The 13,438-nt window shown below is 38.4% G+C and overlaps 1 long non-coding RNA gene across 1 annotated transcript in view; it reads right to left on the reverse strand.

The window, feature by feature from the left end:
* Positions 1–5,957: 5,957 nt before the first annotated feature.
* Positions 5,958–13,438, reverse strand: part of LOC136665734 (uncharacterized) — a 13,032-nt gene continuing 5,551 nt past the window's right edge. The window contains exon 3 of the long non-coding RNA XR_010795305.1: positions 5,958–6,130. This is a non-coding gene — a long non-coding RNA (uncharacterized lncRNA). The remainder of the gene's footprint in view (positions 6,131–13,438) is intronic.

Here is a 13,438-nt window from a genome sequence, read left to right on the forward strand (position 1 = left end):
GAGGCTTGCCCTGGGAAAAACTGCCACCGTGACCACGTATGGCCTCTAATCTTCAACTTAATTGGCTCAGACTCCTCCCCGTGTACATAATAGCTGGAATGTGCTGAGTGCCTTCACAGAGACAACTCCCTAATGTTTCAAAGAATATGAAGGTGCTGTAGGCATCTAGAAAAGTGCTATGAAACGGCCATCATAACTATCATTCATTCAGGTGTCAAGGACTTGCTGCAGCTAAGGCACTAATCTGAAATGTAAAAGGAAATGGGTATAACATCACTATGATTTTATCTATATTGGGGTTATTAGCACCCTCTAGTGGAAGAATCTTTCCCAACTCATGGGTGAGTATGAACAGTTAAAAAGCCCTTTCCTCATCATTGATGGTGCAGGCCCACTCAGCATAGTTAACAGAGTTTGTAAATGGTTAAAACCCAGTGGAGTTTATTTCTAAATGCTCTGAAATGTGTAAGCTTTAATCCTAAGCATAGATTTTAAATCCAATGACGATAATAGATTCTATTACTGTTACACAGCTATTTAAGTACATTCTGAGGCTACGTTCGTTATTAACTAAAAAATATAAGAGGGTTAAGCAGCCTTTAATTGGTCATCAGTGGACACCATGATTTTTATTATTATTAATTCTTTATTAAGATCCATATCAGAAGCTGCTTCTTCCTCTGATATTCTTCCTCAGCAATAAGTCACAAAAAACACTCATTGTAGTGCACCCCTCATTTCCTTTTATAGAAATGTTTTGCACAGTTCTGAAACTGAATGAATATTCTTAATTTAAAAACGATAAGATAATCACCTGTTTGTAGATGTAAGTTTTTAACTTTTATTGAAATTACAAGATAATCAAATATAAGATGCTATATAAACTTTTCTTCTAAAGATCTGATATAAAGTACAATAAATATTACTAACACTGTCCATATATTTGTAGAAAATATGTAACAATTTAAAAATAAAACAGGTGACATTCCAATGAAAACATTTTATTTGTAAAAAAAAAAAAAAAAAAGATGTTTGTATTAATCCTAATATAACACTGATATTTATCAGTAAAGCAAGAAATATTTGTCAAGGAAAAAACCATGTTGAAACCCTTCTTATCATTTCAAATAGGGCATTGCTCACCTAGACAAACAGAGTTCTTTCTTCCTTTAAAATCTGTTTCCAAACACTTTTTAAACAAACTACGTGTTGAAAGGTTATTCTGGGCCATTGCTGTACTACTGTGGCATCTGATTCATAAAGAAATGTTTGGAATGCATATTTTTTAGAGTAAATTCAGATAAAAAGGCTAGACTACAGCACTCGAGAACCATTTTTTTCGACCATTATTTCTTGCTCTCCAGTGTTGATTCATGGTTCTTTCAAATGATTTCCATATACCAGGTCTTAGGAATTGGAATCCACCCAAATGCACCGCCATCACACAGTTGGTGATGTATAGCCTATTATCGGCCACTGCCTTTGAGTCATAATGTGTCTTCTACGCTAGAAAGGCCAACCCCAGGAGTGGCTATAAGTCGCAACTTCAAAAAGCGAGACAAGAGCATTGGGCAGGAGATATATGTCCACAATCATTCCCTGTAATGACGGTGCTGCTTGAAGTAGAGGAGCTGACCAGGAGTTTTAGGAGCCTAAAACTGTAGATCAACAGCAGAAACCCTGGGATTCTTTTTTTATGGTGCTTTACACCAAATTTGGTGCTGAAGCAAAGGTTCTTTATAGCTGTAATAATGCAATATTACCTGTTTTCATGAAAACAGCAGCAGGCAAGCTATAATGTAAAAAAACAAGATTAACCCCTCACCTTCTCTGTCTGACTTCTGTCCAGACAGTCTGAGTAGTAAAGCTACTGAAGCTAGGGAAGACATCATGTGAAAAGTGAAAGTGAAATAAATCCCTGAAACATTCACAATTTCTTTCTTGCTTGAAATATTATAGTGTTGCGTTCATAAGAAACCACACATCTGTGAAATTACAACTTTATATGAAAAGTCTGTGTTTGAATGTAACCTAATTTTGAATCTTTTCTGCTGGACCAGTTGTCAAAAAGTCATTTCAAACTACATACATTTGATTATGAAATGGACATTCCAAACCTGGAGTAGAAAAATATTAGAACATTTAATGTCAGGAGATTATTGACCTCCACTCATAACTTCTTATAAACATAAATAAATAAATAAATAAATAAATACATAAATTCCACAATAAATCTGACCTTAACATTCTATATTTGAATGGTGGTCTCTGTCATTAGCACAGCAGTGAAAATAGAGGTGTTGAGCTTAAGAAAATTAAATGGCTGTAAGTCCTGAAAATAGGCCAGGGACTTAGTGAGAGATGATGAGGCTAAAGAAGACACCAGGTGAGGTCTTCATATGCTAGAGAGAGAGAAGTGAAATCAATAGAGCAATGAGGCATGAGGAGAGGGAGGGCAGAAGAGGGATGATAAGTCACACTGTCCTCTGCAGCGTTGGGACATGGCCATTTGTCACATGGTGGATGAGAGAGGACATAAGAAATAGAAACAGATATGGATTTCTGTGTGTGTGGGTGCGAGTTTGTGTGAGGGCCACTGGTGAATCAACATTAATCAAGGTCCTGCAGCTCCTTTATTTCTCACCATCAGAAAGTACAATCGCTGTATAGATCTATGAACTATGCACTACATGTTGCTATATATAGCACAGAGCAACGGCACTGTAATTTTCAGAAAATATTCTAGAAGATGCCTCCAAAACATTGTTTACGTTAAATCAGCTAAACAGAATCAGCTGAGATTAAAAATGAATCTGAGATTTATAGGCTATAACTTCTAATTGTAACAAAACCGTGTTTAGTGTAAGAAATGTTTGCATTGGTGCTGCATAGCTAATGTAGTCAAATGAGGCTGATGAGTTATATAAATGTGAAACTTTTAACACATCTGCCTCAAACCATATCAGGATTGTTAGCTACATTAGCTATACATTCATTAACTGAAACCACTTATCCAGTTCAGGGTCGCGATGGGTCCAGAGCCTACCTGGAATCATTGGGCGCAAGGCAGGAATACACCCTGGAGGGGGCGCCAGTCCTTCACAGGGCAACACACACATTCACTCACACTTACGGACACTTTGGAGTCACCAATCCCTCTACCAACATGTGTTTTTGGACTGTGGGAGGAAACCGGAGCACCCGGAGGAAACCCACGCGGACACGGGGAGAACACACCAAACTCCTCACAGACAGTCACCCAGAGTAGGACATGAACCCACAACCTCCAGATCCCTGGAGCTGTGTGACTGCCACACTACCTGCTGCGCCACCGTGCCATCCATTAGCTATACAGTACAAAGTTAACGTCAGTCAGCTGTGTTAAGTAGTTTAAAACTTAAGTCGTAGAACGAAAATAGTTTACGTCTTTTCACATATCCCTTCAAGAGACTTTTTGTTAGGGTGTGGGAAACCCATATATTCATTCATTGTCTGTATAACCTCTTATCCAGTTCAGGGTTTTGAGCCTACCCGGAGTCACTGGGCACAAGGCAGGAACACACCCAGGATCATACCCAGGATCGCAGGGCGAATCACACTCATGGACAGTTTTGAGTAGCCAATCCACTTACTAGCATGGAGTTTCAGACTGTAGGATGAAAAACGAGCAGCCGGAGGAAACCCATGCAGAAACGGACCAGAGAACACACCAAACTCCTCAGAGTCACCTGAAGTGGGGCGCGAACCCAGAACCCCTGGACTCTGGAGCTGTGTGACACTACCTAACACTACATAAAGGTTTACACGCACGCACCCACATACACACACACACAGCAGAAAGGGAAATATTCATTAGTCATTAGTAAACTGAAGTACAACTGAAGAATAGATAGATAGATAGATAGATAGATAGATAGATAGATAGATAGATAGATAGATAGATAGATAGCCTTATTTACATGGTTTCACAACATTAAAATTTCATATCCCAGTACAAACCCAAGGAAGCAAACTTCAGACACAGACATAGGTAAATATCCATAGACAGAGACAGATAGGCAGCGATAAACAGACTCTAGGACAGTCAGACAGATATATACATATTACAAATTCAGTTTGTTGACGTTCAACTTCTATTTGACTTTCTGTGTGTGAAATACTGCCACTAGAGGGCAGTAGAAGATAATTTCATTATTCAGCCCAGTGCTGGATTTCTGTGGATTATGTTAAAAACGGCTATTCTCCTGTCTGTCTGATTCACATATAAGGTAAAGTTTGATAATATTAGTCCATCCATAACCTGCAAACCAAAGGGAAGATAGACCTGCTCTGAATTTAGCTTCAAATTCAGCTTGTACACTATTTGTCCATTGTCCATCAGGTCATAGTTGTTTTCCAGTGTAGCTTTGATTGGAGAAGAGGCAGAGAAGGATAAATGATGCACTCATGCATGATTGTGAATCCTGACACACACACACACCTCATTAGAGCCAAGACTCTTCTCTGTGTTAGCCCCAGCTCTGTGCTGCTGGTAACCTTAGACAGCAGTTGTATGGGGGCTAGATTGAGAACATGGAGAGTCCCAGAATAGCTCATTGATCCTCAGCTTTTTCTGAGGCACACCTCATTTACCCAGTGCTTTTTAACCATCTGATAACAAGCCCCTGTTTTACTTGCACATTTATAAATGTCTCTATAATAGGTTTTACATTCAGCTTACATGGAAATAAGGTTCATGGGGCAGAAAGCAGATTGCCTTTATCTCTCTCTCTCTCTCTCTTTCTGACCTTCAGCCTATGCCACTTTCTGACCAGTTCAAAAAAATAAGATTATAATAAAACATGTTGTGCAGCAAAGTAATTAATATACATTAAAGTGCTCAATAATATTTTGATAGAGGTATATTTGTAATTTTTCATGTTTTTTCTTAGATATCCATAAAAAATCAATATGTATCCTTCATTAATCTGTATTTTTCTCAAAGTAGATGAAGGGGTAGTGTTGTGAAATGTGCCCAGTCAAAGTTCAGCTTTTACATCTAATGTCAGTTTCTATTGTTCTATACAAACTCATTTGGTTCATTATTACAACTACATTGTTATGTACTCAAACATTTACACAGAAAAGATTATATGCAGTCATATGTAGAATGCAATGCATCTTCTATATGTCCCTGTTTTGTGTTAAAATCTGAGCAAAACACTTGGTCTTTGGAGACTTGAGCAAATGTTAGGAACGTTAACTTCTGAATTACCACAGCCTAGAAATTTCTTAATGAAATGAAAATCCAAATATTTCTAGGAATAGCAATCAACAAAACCTTTCATTTCAGTGCAGAATGCAAGGTGGCATTATTTACTCTTCACCAGGAGAAGTAAAGAATTTGCCACAGTTTCATTAGCTTTAGTTTACAGTATTACTGTAACCTACCTAAACCCCTCTCTCTCTCTCTCTCTCACCCTCTCTCTCCATCTGTCTCGCTTTTTTTCCCCTTTCAATTATCGAAAGGCCCCATGAACAAACCCTGCAGTCATTAAGCAGGTGGATTAATAAGTGGAGCTTTAGGTTACAGATTATGACTGAATTGTACTCAAGTGTATTGCTTCAAAATGGAAATTACACTTTTAATGTCATAATGGACACTTTTGCATACAGTAGGAATATTGTACATAATCACTTTCTGTATTTAGGCTTATTGTATAGGGCCTTATGGGCAATGTTATATTATATACTACTACGACTACTACTACTACTACTGCCACTATTACTCCTGTCATTACTCATGTTATTACTAACAGTATTTTGCTTTCTTATTCTTTTCAGATTATTTTAAATTACCTTGTTAATATTATAATATCGGGCGGCATGGTGGTGCAGCAGGTAGTGTTGCAGTAACACAACTCCAGGGACCTGCAGGTTGTGGGTTCGATTCCCGCTCCGGGTGACTGTCTGTGAGGAGTTTGGTGTGTTCTCCCCGTGTCTGCGTGGGTTTCCTCCGGGTGCTCCGATTTCCTCCCACAGTCCAAAAACACACGTTGGTAGGTGGATTGGCGACTCAAAAGTGTCCGTAGGTGTGAGTGTGTGTGTAGCCATGTGAAGGACTGTCTCCCACTCCAGGGTGTGTTCCCACCTTGTGCCCAATTATTATAATAAATAAATATTATTATTAACATTATTGTTTGCTGAGTTATGGACAGACAAGCACTTAATAAAAACAGATACAATATCAGCACATGTTGTAAATACAGATATTTAAGAGATATATAATATTTCATTCATTCAATCATTCATTGTCTCTAACCACTTATTAAGTTCAGGGCCACGGGATATATAGTAGTAGTAGTAATAATAATAATAATAATAATAATAATAATGATGATGTTCAATATAATTAACATTTTTTATTATATAATTATCATAAATATATAAAACATTTAGACACAGATTCTATATATACATTTAGTTTTAGCATTTATTTATATATTTACATCCTTTGAAATACTGTAGTGTTGTCCGGAACATGGCAAACTCACTCCCTCACTTTTTAAACTGTTTAAATTGTCAGTCTAATCTAATCTCATCTTGTCTAATCTAAATATCTCCTACTTGAAATACAAGGTCTAGAAGCATGTTGTCTTACAGTGAGCGCACCGTGATGTTTGAGTGACATCCTGATGTGCAGCAGAGGAGGATGTGTATCTGCTTCATTACATTCTCCTGATCACAGACTGGATGGGTCAGTAAACATGACCATCAGAAGGGCTGGAAAGTATGTGACTCAGACTGACGGGCCATTTCTGCACAAAGACACACACCCGTCACACGGGATGACTCACCACTAACACTTCCCTTGAAATTTTCCCCCGGTTCATAAATGCTTTGTTGCAACCTGCTCTTGATCATTTTGGCCTTGCGTGCATGCTTTTTTCTGTTAAAAATAGAGAGCGGACGAGCTGGAGCATCACTGAAAATGACCACTGCTCCTACTTACCATGAGATTAGAGATCATTTTAGAGTGTTATATAAGCCCAACCCGGCTGGCAATGCTCAAAGTCTGTAGGAGGCCATCTGCCGTAGCATCGCACCTCACACTATTCCAGAGTAATATGGGCTTAGGCCTGACTTAACCCTCACAACCCTCTTACCACGACTAGCTGGAGTGGCTTACGTAACAAAAACAGACATCATAGTTCATATTAAAGATGACTAACACAGCCAAGAACACCTATTGCACATATTCTATATGCAAACATTCCGTTTCAGAGGCTACTGAGCGTGTGGAACAATGAATATGCCTCCCGAGGGGCCTTAGCAATTACTGAGGATTCTGTTGTAAGACACAAAGCCAGTTACACAACCATGTAAACATCCCAAATGCACAGACAATTCTAATTATTTTACTATAAGGAGCCAATGGAAAAATTGTTCTTTTATAATAAATCCAGGTATTTTAAACATGGTTGCCTACATATGGGGAACCCATGCTGTGGATCATAAATTGACTTCAAAGCAATTTTACTTGTTATAATGCATGAGTTATAGTAAATAATCACTGTGCTAAATATGGTTTACTACTTATTGGTGATATATAGGTATCTTAGTGTCATCACAAGAGAGTGCACTCACTGTTTAGACTGCCTTGTTTACTGTTGTATATTTTTAATAAATGAAGTGTATTAAGTAGTTCAGGGCACAACAAAGTCTTTATGTCAATGGGAATTAGCACAAACGGACTCTCCTCATTGTATCATGACCTGTTTGAAATTGCTAAAGGCGTAATAAAACATGAATGTATTTATTCGAGATGTTTGTATTTAGGTCTCAGTCCATCCATTAATGTTATCAAAGCGGTTCCTGATGCTTTTTTAGCACTGGTTTGTTGAATAAGTTTGGATGATCAAATTAACTGTGTCTAACCTCATGGTTCTCACTTTATCTGTGTAACTCATATGACCAGTTTTGTTAAAGAACTAATTAGGTACTGTTTAAGGTGGAGTGGAAAGGTAAAGAAAGACTCCAATGTCTGCGTCTTGCACACTGGAATGCCAGAATACTTTTACAGAAACAAGATTGTACCTCATAGCTCAAAAAGTGCATTTTACAAGGTTTTCAGGTGTTCACATTTTTGCAGTGCATCATACATTGTGGCCATATGTATATAATGCACAAACACACAAAGTTCTAAACATGTCATTGGGTGAGGTTAGGCCCCACGAGTCCTTAATGAGAAACTTGATTTTGAGCTTGAAAAGGTCAAAAGTTTTATGTACGGTTCATGTAATGGTGATCATTCTGTTGATTTCCAGGCATTTCTGAATGGATAGTAGTCACATTTGTTTTATTATCCACTTTTTTAAAACCCAGTTTTCCTTTGTATTTTCCCTACCTTATGTAAGTGGATTATCTTATATTTAATCTCCACTGAAATATCTCTGGAAAATTAATAACTAATACTTTGACTACAGGTCAAACTAAATTCACAGAACGTACTTGAAATCTGCAGTTTTAGCGATTATGCAACACGCAGGTTGCCTCAAACTGCTGAAACCAGCAGTACTGTACACTGGAGGGTTTTTTTAAGACAGAACAAGATCTGGGGTATTTAATCACCCTTAATAATCATTTGGGGACTGAGAACATCAGTTATTATTAAAACACTGTCATTCTTCCCTTATACAGATCATTAGTTGTGCAAATCTATGGGATGTTTGTTGTTGTTTATTGCATATAATTCTATTCATCTCACTGAACATGCTATTTTGGGATCTTTGAATGTGAAAGCCGCTGTTTGTAAAGTCTGACTGATGTGTTTCTGCAGAAATCAAATTGCTTTTCACATAGTATTTTTCCACTCATGCAAATGTAATGGCTGTGCTGAACCATGAAATTAAAGCAGGCAAACAATGATCCTGATCAGGATCATATTATTTACCAGTGACACAATGTAACTACACAGGATATCAGGCATGGAATATTATTTATTGTTCCTCTGCATATTGCTGGAAATAATATTACATTAACACAGCAACATGATCCTCAGAGAGCTCCATCAGCAAGCAGGATGAAATGGATTCCTTTATTCTCACAGATGAATGATATATTTAGGCTATCACGGAAATAAATATTTATTATATTCACGACAGTACATCCATGCACTGGGCGCATACACACACACACACACACACACACACACACAGCTGGATTCATCTTAAAGCAATGTGTGGGTGCTTGCAAAATGGTCTCAAATATAGATTGAAAAGAAGCTTATATATATATGTATGTGTACAGCTTTGCTTTGCTTTACAAGTGTTCATCTTGTTTGTGGTGACTTGTGCTGCAGATGGTTAATAGAATAATTCTTGTGTTCAAAGTTAGCGTTAAATTAAATGTGCTGTCAGGCTTATAATCAATCAGAAGCAAAAGCTGTCACTTGAAATAGTCGTGACCAATAATGTTGAATATCAACTTTTCACAGTTAAATGGTTTATTATTTTCCCACTTAATTCAAATAGTTCACTTGAGGACATCAAAGTGAACAAAGACCACAGTGAGAATAAAACACACAGGACATAAAAAAACATAAAAATATTTGGGGCCAAAAAGATATATAGACTCACTTCAGGGGAGATATTTTGGATTACCAATCAATTTTCATTTGTGATCACTGATTTTATATGTCATGCTTACCTAGTAATGTTTATGCGTGATTTGTGACATCTGAAAAATAAGTCTGTTTTGAAACTTAGCTCCCATATATTGACAGTCCTCCAAAACACCCCGAAGTGGCTCAATAATATTTAGATCTGGTGACTGTGCAGGCCATGGGAGATGTTCAACTTCACTTTCATGTTCATCTTTCACCAGTCTTGCTGGGTGTATTGGTGCATTGTTATCCTTGGATGCACATGGTCTTACTGGTGTAATGTGCAATTAATGAAGATTGGCCACCAGGCTGCTCCAATTTAGCCATGAACCCTCCCACACTAAAATGACAGGTGTTTCAGTTTCATTGTCCAACTCCTGTATATTTATTGTGCACTTTATCTGAAAACCCTCCTTTGTTCTCCACATTTAAATTAATATAAATACTAGCCTAACTTTAGGCCCTCACCGATGCTGTGTTTGACTACACAACCATCAACACACTCTTAGCCCAGAAAATAAATGGTCTGGTCAATTGTGACCCTTTGGTGGTCCCTTTTAATTGATATATAAATAGAGAGTAGAAGGCTTATAAATTGTGCAGCAGCCGATGGGCTACAGTCAGTAATTGCACCCCTACAGAGTGGACCTCATTAAGTGGCTACTGTGAAGAAGTACATGGTAAAGATTTTGATTGAAATGGATTGAGTTTACTCTGATACCTTGATATAGCAGGGGTTAATGGTGTAGCTCAAGTATCTAAAGGTTAGGATACTTGTTTAGATACTTTTCTGGCAGAAATCTTGCACATTCTCTTGCACAGAGATTTACAGCCCATTTCTATACTTGTCCTCTTCGCTGTGGTCAAGGTCATTTCTCTCCAGTCATACAGTGATAATTTTGTGTTGTTCACTACTAAAGCAGCTGGTCTCAGGTGCATAATGATGCTCTTCATGTCTGACATTTCTACAGGATGAGGAGCACACACACTGAATACAAAAGAAGGCAGTATCTATCCGCAGCTCTGACACTGTGATAGCCCCCTGGCAGCAGCCCTTCATGGTTACAGTGACGTAGGATACTGAGAAAAACAGTATGTGCCAAGGCTGTTTGAGTGCCTTGAGATCTGAGATGTGATGCAGATAGTGTGGGCTTTGGAGTTTTTTGAGCGCAGACGCAAACAATAAAAACCACCAAATTAATAAATAAATATATAAACAATATTTAGTACTACTAAAAAGGCTAGTGTCTTCATACAAATAGTTTTAAGATTTCTCGTGCACACAGTAGGAGCTTATAACAAGAGAGATTTTCTCTTTAAACCAACTTTTGAACTAAAGGAGAAGTAGAGGAGCATATCTCCCCAAAAGAGGGTGCCTTAGGCGAATATTAAAAACTGAAAGCCAGTCAGACTCTTGTTACGATACATGACCCACGGAGACCCTGAACTTGGTAAGTGTTTACAGACAATGAATGAATGAATGTTTTTATATACAATAAATATATACAATGGATTACTTTTTTGATGGAAAACGTCCCTCTGGTCCAGTCAGTTATTGTTTACCTGAAAAATACCCTATGTCTGTATATTGTATATTGCTATAAGTCACTGAGTCCTAAAAATGTGCTTGTTCTGTAAAAAGCAAAAGCACCTCGCAGTTTTCTGTCTGATGAATCAGTCTTTCTGTTTGGAAAGCTTTCTGTTGTTATTTTCCCATGTCCTCCCCAGAGTTCTGATGTTGTGAAAAGGAAGCAGGAGAGAGGGACTGGCTGATGCATCCTTCTGTGCTCTGTCTGGCACATCCTCCTCCCTACATCCCTCCCTCCACCCCCCGCCCCCCAACCCCTTACTCCTCTTTCGTCAACACTGACGTGTGTGAGCACAGCAAAGCTGACGAAAAGACATTCAACAACCTTCCGGAAGAGATAGATCAGGGACAGCCAGAATTCTCAAAGCCAATTTGGCATTGTAGCTCAATCCCTCTGTGCTCTCAGCACAGAGTAGCTCTCGTGCATGTTCCATGGGTGACAATATTGTATGGTCTCATGTGTGGGATAAATCAAGATCTCCAGATCACACGAGTAGGCTTGTATTTATGTTTTGATTATATGTGACTAATTAAAACAGGCCAGACTTCTGCTGTTCAATGCTATCAGTCCCAGAGACTTACTCATGAGGCAGACTCAGAAAACCCATTTAAATCTTTCATTACCCAACCACCGTGACACCAGAAACATTAACGTGACAGTGCTCATGTCAATCGAGGGTATCAAAACAAGTACCCTAAGCTCAAAAAAAATGTAATCCATTTATCCTACACTTTCAGAAAAATTGTCACTGTGGTGGTACATATTGATTACCGTTACTTAGGGAACATGATTGTACTTTATGCTACAATTTTAAAATTGTGTTGATTTCATACACTATGGATAATCTCCATATCTTTAATATTCATTCATTCATTCATTATCTGTAACCGCTTATCCAATTCAGGGTCGCGGTGGGTCCAGAGCCTACTTGGAATCATTGGGTGCAAGGCAGGAATACACCCTGGAGGGGGCGCCAGTCCTGCACAGGGCAACACAGACACACACACACATTCACTCACACCTACGGACACATTTGAGTCGCCAATCCACCTACCAACATGTGTTTTTGGACTGTGGGAGGAAACCGGAGCACCCGGATAAAACCCACGCGGACACAGGGGGAACACACCAACTCCTCACAGACAGTCACCCGGAGCGGGAATCGAACCCACAACCTCCAGGTCCCTGGAGCTGTGTGACTGCAACTTGTTTCTGAGAACTTAGAAATGTCTTCTGTATACTTTAGGCCAAACTAGCCAGTCAGAACAAATGTAATTATATATGTATATGTAAATGCATCAAAGGCACAGTTACAGAATGGTTAAGCAATGAATATAAATTGGAAAATGGTAGGGTACATCTAGTTTCCCTGCCACACTGCTCTAGTATCCCTCTAGTGTCCTGGGGTCAATACTGGCCTTGCATCACTCTCTGTGAGGAGTTTGGTTCTCCCTGTGTTTGTGTGGGTCTCCTCCAGGTGCTCTGGTTTGCTATCACAATCCCAGAGAACATTTATTGACTATGTGAAACTGTCCGTATGTGTGATGGACTGATATTCGTCCAATATTTCCGGGAATGTTCCCGACTCAACACAACCTGGATTAAGATGAAGCAACAAGAAAATATGTGAATGGTTGAATTAATCACTGAATGAATGGAAAGATGAAATATATAAACAATGTTCTCCTCAAAAGAGGCTGGTAATAATGTGTTACAGGTGAAACTGACAATAATTAAAACATGGAGATATGTTAGATATTATAATATGGGTCAAAAAAAAGGAGAACTGAATATATTACTTAATTCCTTGTCCTTAAACACTGATCCACTGGCGGAATCAGTTAGTCTATTTAGTTCACTCCAGCTGAGTTCCAGATGTCAGTCTATTCGATGTAAGAAAGAAAAGGGTGACATCCCTGGTAGCACAAATATCTATTAAACATTAACTCTATACATAAATGCCCATAAATACAGACCTAAGAGCCTGGTTCAGCTATGCTGTAAATTCAAGACTTGTTCCATGCTCCATTACCTCAGTAATAAATATATAGCCTGTCAGGCTCTGGCAGCCCATGCCTACAAACCTTTAAGCACAGCACATGATGTCTTTATCTGTAAAATTATGATGCTCAGTCTCTAGGCACTGCTAATTTGAGGGACACAAGGGTCTTAGAGAATACGATTTAATAGTAGATCAATTTTAATA

Source organism: Hoplias malabaricus, chromosome 14, assembly GCF_029633855.1.
Source record: "Hoplias malabaricus isolate fHopMal1 chromosome 14, fHopMal1.hap1, whole genome shotgun sequence".
NCBI classification, from domain to species: domain Eukaryota; kingdom Metazoa; phylum Chordata; class Actinopteri; order Characiformes; family Erythrinidae; genus Hoplias; species Hoplias malabaricus.